Source organism: Elaeis guineensis, chromosome 13, assembly GCF_000442705.2.
Source record: "Elaeis guineensis isolate ETL-2024a chromosome 13, EG11, whole genome shotgun sequence".
In the NCBI taxonomy this organism is placed as follows: domain Eukaryota; kingdom Viridiplantae; phylum Streptophyta; class Magnoliopsida; order Arecales; family Arecaceae; genus Elaeis; species Elaeis guineensis.
This window is the reverse complement of record NC_026005.2, coordinates 47,675,177-47,694,605: the sequence shown is the minus strand read 5'-3', so window position 1 is coordinate 47,694,605 and position 19,429 is coordinate 47,675,177.

Here is a 19,429-nt window from a genome sequence, read left to right as displayed (position 1 = left end):
ATGCCTACTCAAGGCGTGTCTTTATTTCTTTAGGCTCTCCAGATATGTACCTCTGAACTTTTCAAGGTTCCTTAGTTACCAATATTTTGACCAATTCAGATAGGATGTCAAGTTGGTCATTCATATAGTAGTTTACTATAAACTATCCATATAAATCAAAAAGGAATCACAGGATCAAATCCATAAGTAATTCCTTATGCATGGTCATGTCAAGCCTTTCAAGCTCCTTAATATCCTTGATCATCATCAAATAACGATCATAGACTGACTGCCCATTGCACATCTTATGTGCTATGTAACTTTGATCACCTCACAATACTTGTAGATAAATCAATATGTCGTTGGTAGTTAACATGTACTCATGCATACATTAGAGTTCATCTAACATAGACTTCAACATATAGCACCTATCTTTATTGTCATTATCCATCCATTCATCAAGTATAGCTCATTGACTTTGGGTTGGATAGGCTATTAACATTAGAATAATCTGGTAGAAAATATTGCTTAATTTTTTTAAAATTAAGAATGATTTTTAGATTTGTGAGCCAGTCTATATAATTGGTTTCGATTAAACAGTTGATATCTAGGATTCAAGCTAGAGGGTTGGAAGCTGACACAATAAACAGAAGAGAGTAAAGATTCCAGTTGGATGTTTATACTTATTTTATAATTTACTCTAGAGATTTTTAGATGCAAAAAGACTTTTATTATTTTATCAGATCTTCCACACTCTTCGGGTGAAGAAATAAAAATTCTAATGCGATAACTGAGTTTCTAGTGGGTACTGCGGTCCCACCGATGTTGTACACCTCATCTAACAATTATTGATAACACGTACATCGATGCGTAGATAATGATGATCTCAAGACTGTTAGAGAAGAAGAAAATAGGAGAATGATGATCTCTACACTAGAGATCATCGATGCGTGGACAATAACTATTAGGTGAGCCCACATGATTTAGAGATCAAATCACTGCAATATATTTAGAGAAGAAGAAAATAGGAGAATGATGATCTCTACGCTAGAGATCATGAGAAGAATACTTTCTTCTCTTTTCTTCCTAAAATTCATGCACCAAATCTCTATGCTAGAGATATAGAAATATTTATCCAACTCTTAGACAAAGAGAAGAGAAAATTTTATATCCAAACTACAAAAGAGAGAGAGAGAAGAGGCACTAACAACCAACCTTTGGTTGTTGGTAAGAAAGAAGAGATAAGAGCAACCTTACCTCATGCCCTTTGGACCTTCATGCCGCACCTCCCCTTAGGATTTTTCTCATGCATGCTCTCTTCCTTTTTGGCATCCCAAAACTTGATCACATCAGGTTATTACATGCCACATATGGATCCTATGTTTAAATAGGAGAAGAGATAGAGTTTTGGTAGGAGATAAGAGTCCAAACTTCCTTGGACTCTAGAAATTATTGCCGCCCACCCTATTTTCCTTTTGCACCTAGATATCACATGAAAATAGGAGATAGCTTGAACTCTTTTCATGCTAAAAACCTCACGCAAAAGAGGAGAGGGCGTTGGGAATATATGGCATCCAAAATCAAGTGGGGATGGGGCTAGTTTATGGAGCACGGAGGAAGTGGAGTCCAATCTATATGGGACTCCTCTTTAGGTGACTGATTTAAATCAAATAAAATTTTAATCAATTTTAATCATATTAAAAATTGATTAGACCTAAATAGATTGAAATCTTAATCTGATTAGGAGCCCAAACTATTTAGATTATAACCTAATCCAATTAGAAATTAGAAGTCACCTAATTAGAGGAGGAGTCCTAGTCTTTTTGGACTTTCTCTTAGTGCTTGAGTCCAACTCAATTTAATCCCAATCTAATTACGATTTAGTGCACCTATGAAAAAAAATTTAATCCAAATAGGAACCCAAACAATCTTTAATTAGATCCTAATCGGATTAGAAATTAAGTCAAATCTAAATCTTAATCAAACAAAGAATTATTCTTCCATACAATTTGATTATCTCATAACCGAATTAAGCTTGATCAAATCAAACCTATGCCAAGTCAAATTAAATCTAATTCAATTAGACTTTATGCAAGTCTCATTGCTCAATTGAATTGAGTCAATTAACAATCTAATTGCTAATTAATCCTCCTATAACTCACTAACTCTTTAGTGAGTTACTTTATTGTAACTTTTGCATTGGATTAATCATCAATCAAATTGATAATTAAATTCTATCATGATTTATAATCATAATTCAACCATCTGATTAGTCAAAAGTCTCTTTGTGTGTGATCCCATAGGTTCTATTCTGTCTGGTAGTGAGATATATTATGATCCCTATCATAATATCATTAAAACTTTTTTCAATAGATTAGAACCATTCCAACTTTGCCCATCAAAGATCATCAATCATTGAGATGATGCTCGTGGGTCTCACAATCCATCAATAATATCTAACAGTATGTAGTTGCAATCCAACAAAATAAAAGATGATGAACCTCTAGGTACAGTTAACGTATGATACAATCCCTCTATCGTGAGTCTCGATCAGATGGCAGGTTATGGATGAATCATCAAATCTCATCATCGATCATATGATAGATTCAATTAGCTCGAGTCCATGTATGATTCTCATAAAAGCTCTTTTCTATCAATCATACTGCTATGGTCATAGACTTAAAGACTCAGCTTCTTAAATCTCATAGGACTACTCTCTTCTGCTAGGATCGAGAGATTCTATCTAGGTGCATATCTCACTCCTACAGTGAATCAACTGTCACCAATATCCATTACAAAGACTCATTGAGTCAATATTTATATGTAGTCAACTCCAACAGCCTCACTGCGAGCAACTATAGCACCACAGATCAAAGGATCAATCACACTACTGCAGTATCGAAAAAGTCACTAATGAGTGAGTAGACATCCATATGATTTTTCATATTGGTCATACTCAGTGCTAGTTATTCTCTAACAACTATCTGTACTCTCGCTCCAGTGTCACTACACTGCATACTAGAGATTCATCTATCTGAAGGAAGCGATTCGTGCATGGATCTATCTGGATCAATTACCATCTTTATGATGATCTTATGACCAAGAGTAATTTAGGAATTAACCATTAATGACACATGTCTCAAATTCTTAACTCTTTGAAAATATATGTCATCATCTTGTTGATTTTTTGGATAATTCATGGACACATAAAATATGAATGATAATATAAATATCTAATAAGTATAAAATCATGTCTTAGTAATATGATATGTATCAACCAAAATTGGCTTCTAGGACATACATCCAACAATTTGAAGCTAGACATTCTATAATGGCTCAATACTTGTACAATATAAAAGAGCTGTCAAAAAGTTCTGAAGATCTGAAAGTGCTACAAATTTCTAGATTAGAAAATATCTGAGTTGACATCTTATCACATCTTGTTACATTGGGACTCCTTGAACTCAGTTAAAAAGTCCTCATTGAATATTTGGAGAAATCCAACATTGAAGCTATGCCAATCTTATAGGTCGATCACGAGCTAAGCTGCATTGATCCACTAGTCAATTATATTACCAATGGAGTTCTACCAATTGATCCAGTGGAAGCAAGAAGAATCAAAAGACAAGCTCTATGGTATATTCTTTAAGGTGATCAATTATATAAAAGGTCCTACTCTATTCCTTTACTTCGGTGCCTATGACCATCTGAAGTTGATTATGCTCTTCGAGAGGTCCATAAAAGAATTTGTGGTAATCACTTTGAGGCTGATCATTGACATATAAAATCATCTGACAAAGACACTATTGGTCAGCTATTCAACAAGATGTGACTAACATTGTTAATAAATATGATTAATATCAAAGAGATGCTAATATCCAACATCAACCTACCACTGAGCTCATTTTCATTACAGCACCATGGTCTTTTGCTATCTAGGGAATGGATATTCTTGGATCTTTCTCAATGACAATAGGACAGAGAAAATTCATAGTGGTAGCCACCAACTACTTCACCAAATAGATGAAAGTAGAATCTTTGGCACAAATCACTAAAAAGAAGATGAGGGAGTTTGTTTGGAAATCAATTATCTATTGCTTTGGACTACCTCGGGTTATTATCACTGATAATGGGCGATAATTTGATAACTCAAAATTCAAAAAATTCTGTGTCGAGTTTCATATTGATTATAGGTTCACATTGGTGGTACATCCACAATCAAATGGGAAAGTCCAAGTCACTAATCGTATTATCCTCCAAGATCTAAAGACAAGGCTCACTAAAGCAAAAGGACTTTGAGCAAATAAGCTTTACATGTTTATGGGCATATAGAACTACACCTTGGGGTGCAACCAAGGAGATACCATTTAAGCTTACCTTTAGAGCAGAAGCCATAATTTTAGTAGAAATTGGCTTACCAACAATCAGAGTGGAATATTTCTCCAAAAAAAGCAACTCAAATTGGCTTAGAACCGATGTAGACCTACTAGAAGAAACAACAGAAAGAGCTCGGGTATGCATGGTAACTTACAAACAAAGAGTAGCCAGATATTGCAATGTTCGTGTAAAATCGAAGTTCTTTCATAAAGGAGACCTTGTTCTTTGTCAAGCTAAAGTCTCAAAGCCTACAAACAAGGGAAGCTTGCTCCAAATTGGGAAGGATTCTATCAAATCACTGGAGTCATTCAACCAGGAGCAATCAGTTGGAAGTCTTTGGGAATTTGATATTCTATCCTAGGCCTTTGAAGGTCATCATTAGATATGATAGATTCCTTAGTGCCAGGACCAAAGTAATCCAAAAGCCCATGCACTTGAGATTCTACACACCGATCTAAATCTCTCCGACCTGAGGTGCCTACCTCAATGGTTGCCTAAGGTGAATTTTCTACTCGAGCTCAATTTGGAGCCAGATTGACTGAGATACCCATCCCAACTCTTTTTCCTTCTTTTCTTACCACCATCAAAAGACATTTTCTATTAAAAAATATCAAACAAAAAGAGAAAGAAAAGGAAAGAACACTTATGGGAAAGAAGTACAAAAATGAACAGAAAAGGAAACAGAGTATGGAAAAGGAAATGAGAAAGCAAAAAATCTAAAGGAGCCTAAAACCACTGGTAAAAGAAGGAGAAGGATTGTAGAACCTACTTAATGACAGGGGGATGAGAGGTTTCTTCTCTGATTCCAGCAGTAGTAGCATCGATGGGAGCTCTGAGAGAACTCTGGCAGTGCTTCTGCATAACGAAGAAGGTAATCTAATAAAGACTGCAGTGAACTGGCCTATTTATAGGTACAATCAACAACCTAGATCGGCTTCAACCACTGTTAAATCAATAACATTTGGCAACAACCAAATGACTATGATAAAAGATTGTTCGACGCATGTCTTCTAGATTAAGTGATATATGCTTAATCCGTGCAACACCAACGGCAACCAATGACATGGTGACAAATGGCAGGCCACCATTTAATTATTTCGGGTACAACCCTCAAGGTAATGATGATTTTTTGATTTTTCAAGCCCTCATAATAGTAAAAAGATCTGATGGATTGTTTTTAGAATGGAACATCATTTCAAACTTCCAAATAATAAATTCCACCAAAATTAATGTACAATGCTTTAAAACTTGGTGGCAGAAATTGGAGGTCATTTTCAACCTGACTTCCCATACCCAATGTGATAAAAGTTACTTCAGATTTGGGAAGGCGAAGGCATATGTTAGCGCACCTAATCGACCTCTGGTCATGTTGCAATGCTAGAAAAGATCTATATTGAATTGATCTATAAACAAAGCACCATTCTAGATCAGGTCGGTTGAATACCCATCTCATATCTATATTTGGTCGATCCCTACAGCTAATTGACATCAAGAGGACATCGAGGTTTGGCGAACCTCCCATAAGCTACAGAAAAATCTTTGAGTCAACTATTCTCTATGTTGATCAACCCACAATCTCTCTACAGTTAGCCAATCTATTATTGTAGGAGTTAGTGTGGTGCTCTTAAGCCCTGAAAGGCTATAGGAGGAGTCAGAGTGTTGGCTCTGGGAGGCTAGGACCAATTTGGATCCTAGGGCTAGGACAGAAGTGGTCCTAGGATGGAGACGGTGCATAGTTCTCCATAGGCTCGAGGTTCAGACGATGAGAACTTTGAGGGGCTTAGTTGGAGCTTTGGATACTTAGAGACACAAGGTGGAGCAAGAAACTAGAGCCAGCACTGAAGCTACAGAGAAATAGTAGATTCAGGAGTTTGGATCGACTCAGACTGAAACTAGATCGACTAAATTGCAGGTAGGTCGACTCAGATCTAATCTGGATCGACTATGTTTCAGAAAAATAGAAAACATACTTCTCAAAAAAGTTGACACGATACGTAGGTTAGTTCATTCAGTGCCCGTCTGAGTTGACTAAGTTTCAGGTTAATCGATTCAATCTGAGACGGGTTGACTCAGTATCACGGGCAGAGCAGCATGAATTTTCTGTTTGGATCTAGGATTGAATTTTGATTCTAAGATCTTAAGGCCTGATTTGATAGATCTTAAGAGGGTTAACCAAGGATTTGGACTAGGATTAAGTCCAAAAGATGAGAGCATGTGAGACATAGGTGTATATAGGCTCTATGAGTGCTTTCATGTAGTGGGTTAGCCTAAGGAGTTTTATGGGCTCGGATCGTTAAATCCATTGATAGGTCTTAAGGAGGCTAACCAAGGATTTGGACTGAGATTAAATCCAAGAGATGAGAACATATGAGACATGGATGTACATGGACTTGATGAGTGCTTTCATATATTGGGTTAGTCTGAAAAGTTTTTTGGGCTCGGATTGTTGAACCCATTATATTGGTATATATACAAGTCATTGTAATACCAAAAAAAGAAAGGAAATAAATATTGAGCTTTTCCTCCTGAAACCCTAGCCGCCATCTCTCACTTTCTCTCTCTCTTATATTCTTATCCATGATCCAACCCAGATTTTTATGTTCTCTTTATTTTCTTCTTCAGATTTTCTAGATTAACACCCAGATCTATGCTAGACATTGGTCCGCAGTTAGTATCGGAGAGGTACCAAGTTCTATCATTTGGTATCAGAGCTAGGTTGAGTGCGGAGGAGGAAGAAGAGAAAATTAAGGAGTTGTCTGCAGCAGAAGATCAGTAGCAAGGTTTCAGTCTAGGGTTTTCTTTAGGATTTGTGAGGAAGGAAAAAATCTAGGGGCTGCTATCCTCTATCCCTGTATTAGCTATTTTTTAGATCCATCTTGTATGCTATTTTTTATCTGGATTGATCATGAAAAGTAGTGAGTTGAAGATTGGATTTGAGAGGTTTGATGGGAAGGAGAGTTTCACCATGTGAAAGGTAAGGATGGAGGATCTGCTGGTACAGATAGGATTGGATTCGATCTTAGAGGATAGATCGGAGGGGATGGATGTCAAGCAGTGGGTGTCCTTAGAGAAAAGGGTATGTGCTACGATTAGGGCTTATCTGGCGGATGAGGTGTTATATGGCGTGTTGAAAGAGAGATCACCTAAGGGTCTATAGTCGAGGTTACATATGTTGTACATGAGAAAGAATATGTGCAATAAATTGATACTAAAAAAGTAACTGTACAGCCTTCAGATGCAGGAAGGCGAGGATGTTGCAGGACATATTCAGGGTTCGATCGAATGAGCATAGTGAAGAAATCAGATCTAGAGTTTCAGAGTTAGATCTTGAAACTTTTTTAAGATCAGGCAGTGGAAGACTAAAATAAATAAAAATTTATTTTATAAAATTAGAGAATACTAGATCTAAGATCCTATTACATGATTATTATATAAAATTAAATCAAAAATTAAAATATAAAAAGCAAGAACTACACGTTGATCATATCAATATGTTTCTATACTACATCTAATGTATGTAAAATATAACAGATCAGATCTATTACCTTGCAAGTTAGACGTTCTAACTTTGCTGATCTGGGCTTGAGGATGATGTTGCAAGCTACACATGTGTCCATCCTCTAAGAGTTTTCCACATGAGCTGACGAATCACGATCAGAAATCCTGATCTAGGAAATCAGCACAATATGCTAGTACTGTGCTGATCCTTCTTCGATGGTCGATTAGATACCTCGTTCTTCTTGATTTGGACTCTTCCAAACATGAGAAGTAGGAGAAGAAGTTTTATATGTGAGACACTCTTAGAAAACTCACAGATGGAGGAAGAAAAGAGGTGAAATCAGCAACCCTAAAAGAAGACCCTCTTCTTCTTCTCTTTGCTCTGACCCAGATACATAGTTTTGTGTCTATTATATCTTCATGCCCCTACACTCTTTCTTCCTAATTTTTATATGCCTCAAAGGCCTCTCAATGCTATGTAATCCACAAAAATTTTAAGAAAAAAATTCATCTTAAATCATGAGATATGAAGAATTCTTTTCTAGGTCAAATACCTAGTCAAGGAAAATCCAAACAGGACAAGACAAGTGGTGCCCAACTCATAGGCGCCCCCTCCTTCTTTTTCTGTCATAGACCACCAGTAAATAGTACACAATATATGTCATAAAAACTATAAAAATCTCAAAAAAAAATTGAATAAAATCAATGCCATAAAGAAAGAGTTTTGGTTTCCTAAAATTCTATCTCATAGAATTTGAAATCCAAACTAATTCCTACTTTGACTTGGTCCACAACCACATTCCATGTAAGAGAGAAAGAGAAGAAAGCTTTGGACATATGTGAAGGCCTGGGAGAGAAGGTTTTATCACACAAAATAAGAGAGAGTGGGCATGGGAGGCTAAGGTGGTGCAAGATGGAATCCTGATCTTACAAGGATTCAATCGATGACTTGTTCAAATTTGGTTTCTCAAACCAAATCAAACAAAAACCAAATCAACCCAATTAAAATAGATCTTAACCTAATTAAAAACTTAATTTAATCAAATTAAATTATATTTAAATCTAATTTAATTTTCTAATCGAATTAAAAATTAGGTTGACCCAAGTCCTAATTGAACTAAGACTAGTTTTTCCTTGCACTTGGCTTATCCAATAAACTAATTGGACTTAATCCAATCAAGCCGAAACTAAATCTCATTAAATTATATTCAATTAGACTTAATTTTAGCCTATTGACTTAATCAAATTAAGTCAATTAGTAATTAAATTACTAATCGATCCTCCTATAATACTTGCACTAGGTTAAATGTCAATCGTATTGATCGTTTAATCCTAGAATGATTCTTAATCATTGATCAACTATCCGATCGGATCATAAACTCTAATGTGTGTGATCTCATAGGTCCAAACCTAAGTCAGTAGTATAGAAATAAATTTTTATACCAATCGAAATGACCATCTAGCAATGGTACCCGACGGTCAGATAGGTCGAATATGTAGAACAACATCCTTAGAACCCATGCGGATATAGTTTTCATATAATTCATCCCCTTGACCAAAATGCTTATAGAATATCTCAGAGTTCAACTGTCAACTCTGATTAGGTTGTCTACATTGTATTTCAAAATATCAAATCCATCTGATGGATTATCCTGGCCAAGATTTTGCTAAATTGAAATACAGCGATTCATTCTTCTCCAACTCTTGGAGTGGTCAATCCCATCTTGATCACACTCTGACTTTGCAAGTACTTGACTATGCCCAGAAGCCTTCCATCACTGAATTAGAAATTCAGTTAGTCCAGTACCAAAGCACAGTGAGTTGCTTGCATGTCACTGAGACGATCTCAAGTCTAAGGGACACTTATACCTATATCCTATCAGAGACATTCTTGACAGCAGAATGATCTGGAGTTGGTCATGTTCCATGATGATGTATCCTTATATCTCACCTGTATGCCATACCAGTGTCTCCACACTCTTTGGTTAAGAGGACAACCAACCCATATGGCCTACAGTGACCTATGCTCGATAGAAGCTGTCGTCCTTATTAACAGCCCATCATTTGATCGTGAATAATTTTAAAGACTAATCGATAAATCTTCTCTTTATCGAACCTAAATAGTCCTAAGGACTTCATCACAACAACGGAGTTCATTAGAAGATGAAAATTTGTAATAAAAATATTAAAAATATATTTTATTTATTAACAAATCAATTATAATACAAGGTTGCTCAACTATCACAGATTGATGATTGACTTTTGAGACATATTTTTCAACAACTTTCACTTATCCTAAAGTCACTCGGCACAGTATCTAATACCCATCTTCGACTCGTGGTTATCGAACTCCTTTATCGTTAGGGCTTTAGTGAAGGAGTCATCAGGTTCTCCTTTCCATCGATCTTCTAAAGATCGACGTCACCTCGATCCACGATCTCTCGGACTAGATAGAAGCGATGCAAAATGTGCTTTGTCTACTGGTGTGCTTTGGATTCTTTCGCCTGAGCTATGGCATCAGTGCTATCACAGTAGAACAGGATCGGACCATCGAAAGAGGGTCTTACTCCGAGCTCGATGATGAATTTTTTCAGCCACACAGCTTCCTTCGTGGCATCCAATGCTGCGATGTACTCTGCCTCACAAACAGTCGGCCACAGTATGCTGCTTGAAATTCTTCCAGCAGATGGCTCCATCATTCAGAGTAAAGATATAACCCGACACGCTTCTACTGTCATCATGGTCAGATTGAAAGCTGGAGTCTATGAACCCCACAAGTTTCAGATCTGATTCGCCATAAACTAACCATTGGTCCTTAATATTTTTCAAATACTTAAGGATGGCTTTAACCATTTTTCAGTAATTTTCTCCAGAATCAGATTGGTATCTACTCACTACTTCTAGTGAGTATGTCACATCTGACCTTGTACATATCATGACGTACATGATAGATCCCATGATCGAAGCATATGAGACTCTACTCATACACTCTCTCTCTTCAGGAGTTGTTGGATAATCCTTCTTAGAGAAAAAAAATCCATGGCTTATCGGTAGATAGCCCTTCTTGAAATTCTCCATGCTGAACCTCTTCAGCACAGTATCTATGTACGTGGACTGGGATAACCCAAGCATCCTTTTAGATCGATCCCTATAGATCTTCATCCCTAGGATGTAGGATGTTTCACCCAAGTCCTTCATGGAGAACTACGATGACAACCAAACTTTTATTCCCTATAGTGCGGGGATGTCATTCTCGATTAAGAGAATGTCATCCATGTACAAGACAAGGAATACCACAACTGGACCATTTGTCCATTTATAGATGTAGGGCTCTTCTCCATTCTTAACGAAGTCATACGTTTTGATCACCTTATCAAAATGCATGTTCCAACTCTGAGAAACTTGCTTCAATCCATAAATAGATCTTTGAAGCTTGCACACCTTGGACTCATCTGTAGATATAAACCCCTCAGATTGTATCATATACACCTCTTCGGTCAGCTCTCTATTTAAGAAAACTATCTTTACATCCATCTGCCAAATCTCATAATCCAGATGGGCAGCTATTGCAAGCATTATCTCAATGAATTTGAGCATTGCCATAGAGGAGAACATCTCGTTATAGTCAATACCATAATGTTGACGATACCCCTTGACAATCAGACGGGCTTTATAGGTCTCCATTTTTTCATCTGCACCCCTCTTCCTTTTGAAGACCCATTTACACCCAATGGGTTTAACTCCTTCAGGTGGGTCAACCAATGTCCATACATCGTTGACCTTCATGGACTTCATTTCGGATTTCATGGCTTCAAGCCATTTTTCAGAATCAGATCTTTGGATTGCATCCATATAGGTGATCGGATCCTCATTGTTCTCATCAAGTTCGATGGGATCACCGTTCCGAACCAAGAAACCATAGTATCTGTCCGGCTGACGTGATACTCTATCGGATCACCTTAATGGTGCATGTACATTGGGCTCCGGATCTGATCTAATCAAATCCAACTCAGGTTCAGCTATTGGTGTCAGTCCTTCTACTTGTTGAACTTCATCAAGTTCAACCTTAGAGGCAACGATTCCTTCACCAAGGAACTCCTTTTCTAAAAAAGTTATCTTAAGGCTGACGAACACCTTTTGTTCATCAGCATGGTAGAAAAATTATTCTTTGGTCTCTTTGGGATAACCTATGAATGTGCATTTGTCAGACCTACGTCCAAGTTTATCTGTAACTAACCGTTTGACATAGGCCGGGCACCCCCAAATCTTAAGGTGTGAAAGTGCTGGCTTACGCCCTATCCATATCTCATATGAAGTCTTAATTACAGACTTACTTGGAACCCTATTTAATAGATAATAGATCGATTCGAGTGCATATCCCTAGAAGGATATCGACAAGCTGGCAAAACTCATCATGGATCGGACCATGTCTAACAGAGTCTGATTTCTCTTTTCAGACACACCATTATGTTGTGGTGTTCCTGAAGGAGTCCATTGGGAGAGAATTCTATTCTCTCCTAGATATGTGAGAAACTCATCAGAAAGGTATTCTCCTCCTCGATCAGATCGAAGAGTTTTAATACTCTTTTCAGTTTATTTTTCTACTTCACTTCGGAATCATTCGAACATTTCAAATGAATCTGACTTATGTTTCATCAAATAGACATATCCATATCTGGATAGATCATCCATGAAAGTGATGAAGTAGAAATATCCACCTCTAACACTTGTGCTCATGCACCCGCATACATCAGTATGTACTAGGCCCAAGAGCTCAGTAGCTCTCTCACCTTTTCCAGTAAAAGGTGACTTGATCATTTTACCAAAAAGACAGGACTCACAAGTTGGAAGTGATTCACAATCACTGACTTCGAAGATTCCTTCTTGAGTCAACCTGTTAATCCTGTTCTTATTTATATGACCTAGTCTACAGTGCCATAAGTAGATATCTGATACACTATCTAATCTAGGGTGCTTGCCAGTAGAATAGACTACGTTAACAGGTTGTGATAACATATACACACCATTGTTCAAATATCCACAAAAAATAGTAACATCATTCATAATGATATTACAAACTTATTTCTTTATTGAAATTTTATAATCATTTTTGGCTAGAAGGCCTACAGAAATATCATTTAAAAAGAAACTGAGATAGAAATGACAATCATTAAGAACAACGGTATGGGACTCAAATACAAGTTTCAAGATTCCTAATGCTAGAACTGAAACTGATCTTCCATCTCCAACATTCAGGAACCTCTCATCTTGCTCGAATCTCCTACTGACCTGCAACCCTTGCAATGAATTACAAATATGGTAAGGACTACCGGTATCTAATACCCAGTCAGTTATATCACAAATAGAGAAATTACAAAGAGTTATCATATAAATAACTTGCCCAGCAATAGTTTGCTTCTTTCTCTGCCTGTTCGGATCCCCAGAGGCAATGTACTGAGGACAGTTCCTCTTCCAGTACCTCCGCTTCTTGCAAAAGAAGCATTCAGCTTGACTCTTATCAGGCTTGATCTTTCTGGTCTGATCCTGTACTGATATTCCAGCCTGAACTTGCACCTTCTTCGCTTTCTTCTTCTTGTTCTTCTTTCCTTTCTCAAAGGGTCGAGAATCAGAAGACAAACCTCCCACTAAGTTCATGAACTCCTTGTGGAGTTGGTGATCTTGCTCAAAGTTCTGAAGCAACCCCACTAACCCGTGGTAGTTTACTTCAGGCTTTGTCATTCTATAATGAGTGAGGAATGGGAGATAAGACTTGAGCAATGAGTTCAATATTGTATCTTTCCCAAGTTGCTCATACAAGGAAAAGTCGAGCTTGCTCAAATGCTCCATCAGCTCGATCATGTATAATACATAATCAGTGATAGAGGCACCATCCCATATTTTGGTGTTGAAGATGGCACAACTAGTCTTGTGCCTCTCCACATCATCGGGTGTGCCAAAGGCATCCTCCAACACTTGAAGCATGTCCTTTGGCTAAGCCATCTCAAATCTGTGACTGAACTCGTTGCTCATGGCAGCCAGCATGATACAGCGCATCGTGATCCGATCACTGAGCCACTTCTGGTAAGTATCTCTGACTGTTCCACGTGCATTGGCAGCTGGCTCCTCAGGTGCAGGATCCGTTATCACATATAGGATCCGTTCATGCTCCAGGACTATCTTCAACTTTCGGGATCAGCTACCAAAGTTGGATCCCACCAAAATTTTATTGTCTAACAATGATCGGAGCGATAGGGAAGTGGCCATATCAGCATAAAAAAAAATCATAACCTAATTAGTAATTGATTTATAAAACCTAAAGATTTGGACTTTAATCAAAAAATTTCTCTCACTATTTTATTCGAATTGATAGCCTCTACCTCCAATTCGAAAAATTATCCTAATTCCTTAGTGGGTACTAGAATCCACTTAAACTGCACACAAGTCTAACTTTGGTTGGCCAACCCATGTACATCCAACGTGTCGAAAATGGAGCAAGAGTTGTTGCCGTGGTTGTGGGAACCTACCCTCTGCGATTACCGCTAGGATTAGATTTAGTTCTTAGAAATTATTATTATGTGCCTGCAGCAAGCAGAAATTTGATTTCTGTTTCATATTTAGCACAAGAAGGCTATGTGATTAGCTTTCATAAGAACTATTGTAACATATTTTATGAAAATAATAAAGTTGTAAATAATTTTCTTATTAATAGTCTCTATCAGCTACATATTGATGTATCTGTATTTCATATCGACCAAAATATGAATGCCATGGGAATTAAAAGGCCTAGAGATAGTCTAAATGATAGGTATCTGTGGCACCTAAGGCTAGGTCATATAGCAGAAGACAGGATTAACAAATTGAAGAAATTCAGGCTATTGAGTCCGTTGACTTTCGAGTAATATCCAGTTTGTGAATCATGCCTTCAAGGCAAAATGATCAAGCTCCCTTTTACAGGACATGGAGAAAGGGCCACAGACCTACTTGCCCTAGTACATACAGATGTATGCAGCCCATTTGATGTGCCAGCTAGAGGCAACTATGTCCACTTCATTACCTTCACCAATGATATGTCTAGGTACAGATATGTGTTTCTAATAAAACACAAGTCTGAAGCCTTTGAAAAGTTCAAAGAATTCAGACATAAGGTAGAAAAATAAACAGGAAAGCCCATTAAGGTTCTTCGATCAGATCGAGGAGGCGAATATCTTAGTCGAAAGTTTTTAGACTATCTTAAGGACAATGACATAGTCTCTCAATGGACTCCACTTGAAACGTCACAACTCAACTGGGTTTCAAAATGGAGGAACCAGACCCTATTAGATATGGTCCGTTCCATGATGAGCTTCACAGACCTCCCTGAGTTTTTTTGGAGACATTGTCTCATGACAGCAATATATGTATTGAATAGAGTTCTCTCTAAAATCGTTCCTACTACACCGTATGAGATATGGCATGGTAAAAAGCCAAGTCTGAGTCATCTCAGAATTTGGGGTTGTCTGGCTCATGTCAAGAGACAGCAGGCGGACAAGTTAGAGTTCAGATCTTTTAGAGCTCGGTTCATAGGATATTCTAAAGAGTCATTAGGATACTATTTCTATATTTCGAAAGACCACAATGTGATTGCGAATCGATATTCTATTTTTTTTGAAAAATAGTTTATTCAAGATGGTGGCATCGGAAGAATAATTAAGCTCAAGGAGAATGTCTTCCAAAAATAACGAGCTAAAGAACCTGAGGAACCCAATCAATTAGAACCAGTCCTAACACAATCTCTTCCATCTCGTAGATCGACTAGGGTTTTTCATCCTCTTGAAAGGTACTTAGGTACTATACAAGAGGAAGTAAGAAAAATGTTCCTCATGAAAAATGGAGCTCATGGTGATGACCCCAAGACCTATGACGAGGCAATATCAAATATCGATTTCGAAAAATGGTTAGAGGCAATGAGATCAGAAATTGACTCGATGCACTCAAACCAAGTCTGGATCTTGGTAGATCCACCTAAAGGTATTGTACCTATTAGGTATAAATGGATCTTCAAGAGAAAGATAGGTGCAGATGGAAATGTAGAGACATTCAAAGCTAGGCTCATAGTGAAAGGTTATAGTCAGCACGAAGGCATTGACTATCAGGATACCTATTCGCCCGTAGCCATGCTAAAAACCATCCGCACATTGCTTACTGTTGCAGCCTATTTTGATTATGAAATATGGCATATGGACATGAAAATGGCATTCTTAAATGAATATCTTGAGGAAGATATCTATATGGAATAGCCGCTTGATTTCACATCCAGTGATGATGATCACAAGATCTGCAAGCTGCAAAGATCCATTTATGGACTTAAGCAAGCATCTCGGAGCTGGAATACTCATTTCAATGATGTGATCAAAATATTTGGTTTCATCAAGAATGAGGAGGAACCATGTGTGTTCAAGAAGGTTAGTGAGAGCACAGTTGTCTTTCTCATACTGTACGTAGATGACATCCTCCTGATTGGAAATGATATTTCTATGTTGACTTCAGTCAAAATATGGTTGTCTAAGGAGTTCTCTATGAAAGATCTAGGAGAGGCATCCTCTATACTAGGTATTAAGGTCTATAGAGATAGACCAAATAAGATGCTGGGACTTTCACAGAAGATGTACATAGAGGAGGAGCTAAAAAGGTTTAGCATGAAAAACTCCAAAAGAGGTTTAGTACCTTTTAGACATGGCATTCATCTCTCTAAGAAGATGTGTCCTAGCACACCTGAGGAGATTGAATGCATGAGCAAGATCCCTTATGCTTCTGCAATTGGGAGCCTCATGTATGCCATGCTATGTATACGACCTGATATAGTCCATGCTGTGAGTATCACAAGCAGATATTAGTCGAATCTAGGCGAAGAGCACTGGACTTTTGTGAAATGTATCCTTAAGTATTTGAGAATGACTAAGGATATGTTTCTAGTCTTTGGGAATGGAGAACTCCAGGTTCAGAAATTTATAGACTCAGACTTTATGTCTGATATAGATGATCGAAAGTCGACATCTGGGAGTCTGTTCATTTGCAATAGTGGTGCAGTTAGCTGGAAGAGTTTTAAGCAGACGGTAATTGTTGATTCCACCATGGAGGCAGAGTATATTGTTGCATCAAAAGATACGAAGGAGGCATTCTGGTACAAGAAGTTTGCCGCAGAACTTGGAGTGATGTCATCGGATGCCATCCCTCTTTACTGCAACAATAATGGCGCCATAGCTCTAGCTAAGGAGCCAAGGTCTCACCAGAAGTCCAAGTATATCGAGCAGCGATTCCATTTAATCCATGATTACCTCGAAAAAGGTTATGTCGAGATTAAGAGAGTCGACTCCACAGACAATGTGGCAGACCCACTGACAAAGCCATTAGGCCAGCAGAAGATCGAAGCCCACCTTGAGAAGATGAGACTTAGATATGTAGCCAATTGGCATTAAGTCAAGTAGGAGTTTGTTAGATGTGCGCCCTAGATGCCAGATTGGCTGACACATTCCTGTACAAATGTAAGGGCAAATTTATAATTTTGACTATAAATGAATAAAAGGGTTATTCTACTATCACATTGTGTACATTATGTCTATGATACATCCTTTGAGTTAGTAGGAATATTAATTTATATTTTTAAGAGTTGAAAATTTAAGGTATGAATTTACATAACTAACTCATAAACAGCTCCTGACCATAGGATCATCACGAGGATGGTGATCGATTCGGAAGGTTGGTGTACGAACGCTTCCTTAGGGTAGATGTGTCTTGAGTCTACGGTATGGAGATACCAGAGTGAGAGTACAGGTATTCGTTGAGAATGAGAGTACTGAGCGTGACCACCTCGAGCAGTCATAAGGAAGTCTACCTTCTCATCGATGATTAGCTCGATGCTGCAGCTGTGTGTCTAGTTCTTTGACCTGAGGTACATTGACAGTTCACCTTGAGTGTGTTATAATTTGACTACACCATAACTCAGTCTCCTAGCCATTCAGAACCCTGAGGTGTATGTTGAATATAGCATATTCATTATAGAAACCAGATTGTACCAAAATGGGATTTATCAACCTCGGTAGATAAGAGGAGTAGTCCTATGATGATCGAAAGATTGAGTCCTTAAGTCCATGGCCATGGCAGAGTGAAATAATGGAAATGAATTTTTCACTAAAGTTTCACATCGAACTTGGATCCATCGATTAATTCATATGACTGATGTTAGGTTTGACGAGTTCACCTTAACCCTAATTCAATCGGGACTCATGATAGAAGAACTCAATCACACAGGTAGCTGCACTGAGAGGTTCGTCTTCATTTCTGATGGGTTGCCACCATATACTGCTAGGTGTCACTGATGAATTTTGGGAGTAATTAGAATGATTTTGATGATCGATCATTCTAATTATCTGAATCAGAAGAGTTCTGATCTATCGAAAAGAGTTTCGATGATGTCGATGATGAGATCACAATATGTCTCATTACCATACGAAAATGAACCTAACTGGGTCATACAAATAAGAGTTAGGGTCTGGATGTCATCAATTGAGCTAGTTCAGTTTGATTGATTTGGATTAGATCTAATTAGGTTCAAGAAAATCGTGCTAGCACATGATTGAGCCTAACTTTCTCTTCGTGTAATCTTTTCTATCTCGACTGAGTCAAATATGATTTGACTCACCTAGAGAATCTTGAAAAGATTTCTCACAGTCTTACTGGAGCCAGTCCAACTCAAAAAGGACTTATCTTAATTCATGAGATGAATTTAAGACAATACCTGCTAATTCCTGTCACCTGTCATTTCCGTTTTAGGATATTGGTCAAACGTTGACCCATGGACCTTGGACTGAAGGCCACTTGGCAAGAGATCATTGGAGATTTTTTATGGAGTGCCCACCTTCTAAATTGAGCCTCAAAGTGGATGCCATATTCAGATTAGGCGTGCGACCCAAGTGGATAAGGATAGAGTCCCATGAGATGAGGACTCTGATCCCTTGATCAACTTGGACTGTGGGGCGCCAATCTCACTGTGCTTATCCAGTGTTGGTGCCAACAGTAGGAGAGATTATGGAGATTCTTATCTGATATGATCAAATGACATCACTCCATCAATCAAAATTTTTTCAGAATTAATTAAAATTTTTTGATTGGTCGAATGATTTGGCACTGCATTGCGCAGTATGATCTATTTAAACCCTGTCTGCGCCTAGGGTTTAGTGTCTCTGCTCAATAATCAGCAAAAGCCTGAATCCTCTCTACTTATCCATGCCCCATCTACTCCTCTCCCTCCCCTCTTCACGTCCAAGAGGTTGGGCGTCCATCTGGTGCTTGTCCAAGGCGTGGTGGCTTCCTGATTGGAAGGCTGCAGAGATTTATCGAGAAGCTGCTGCTCCAGCTTCAGAAGATCTTTTGAAGATCTTCCAGATCAGATTTAGATCTAATTTTTGAAGTAAAGATTCATGAGAAGAAGATGATCTAGATCCTACTTGAGTGGATACCGGTAGAGGCCAGGCGACTGCATGGCTATTTTAGAACCTCGGGCATTGCTGCGATCATCTATAGGGTAATCTAGTTATCC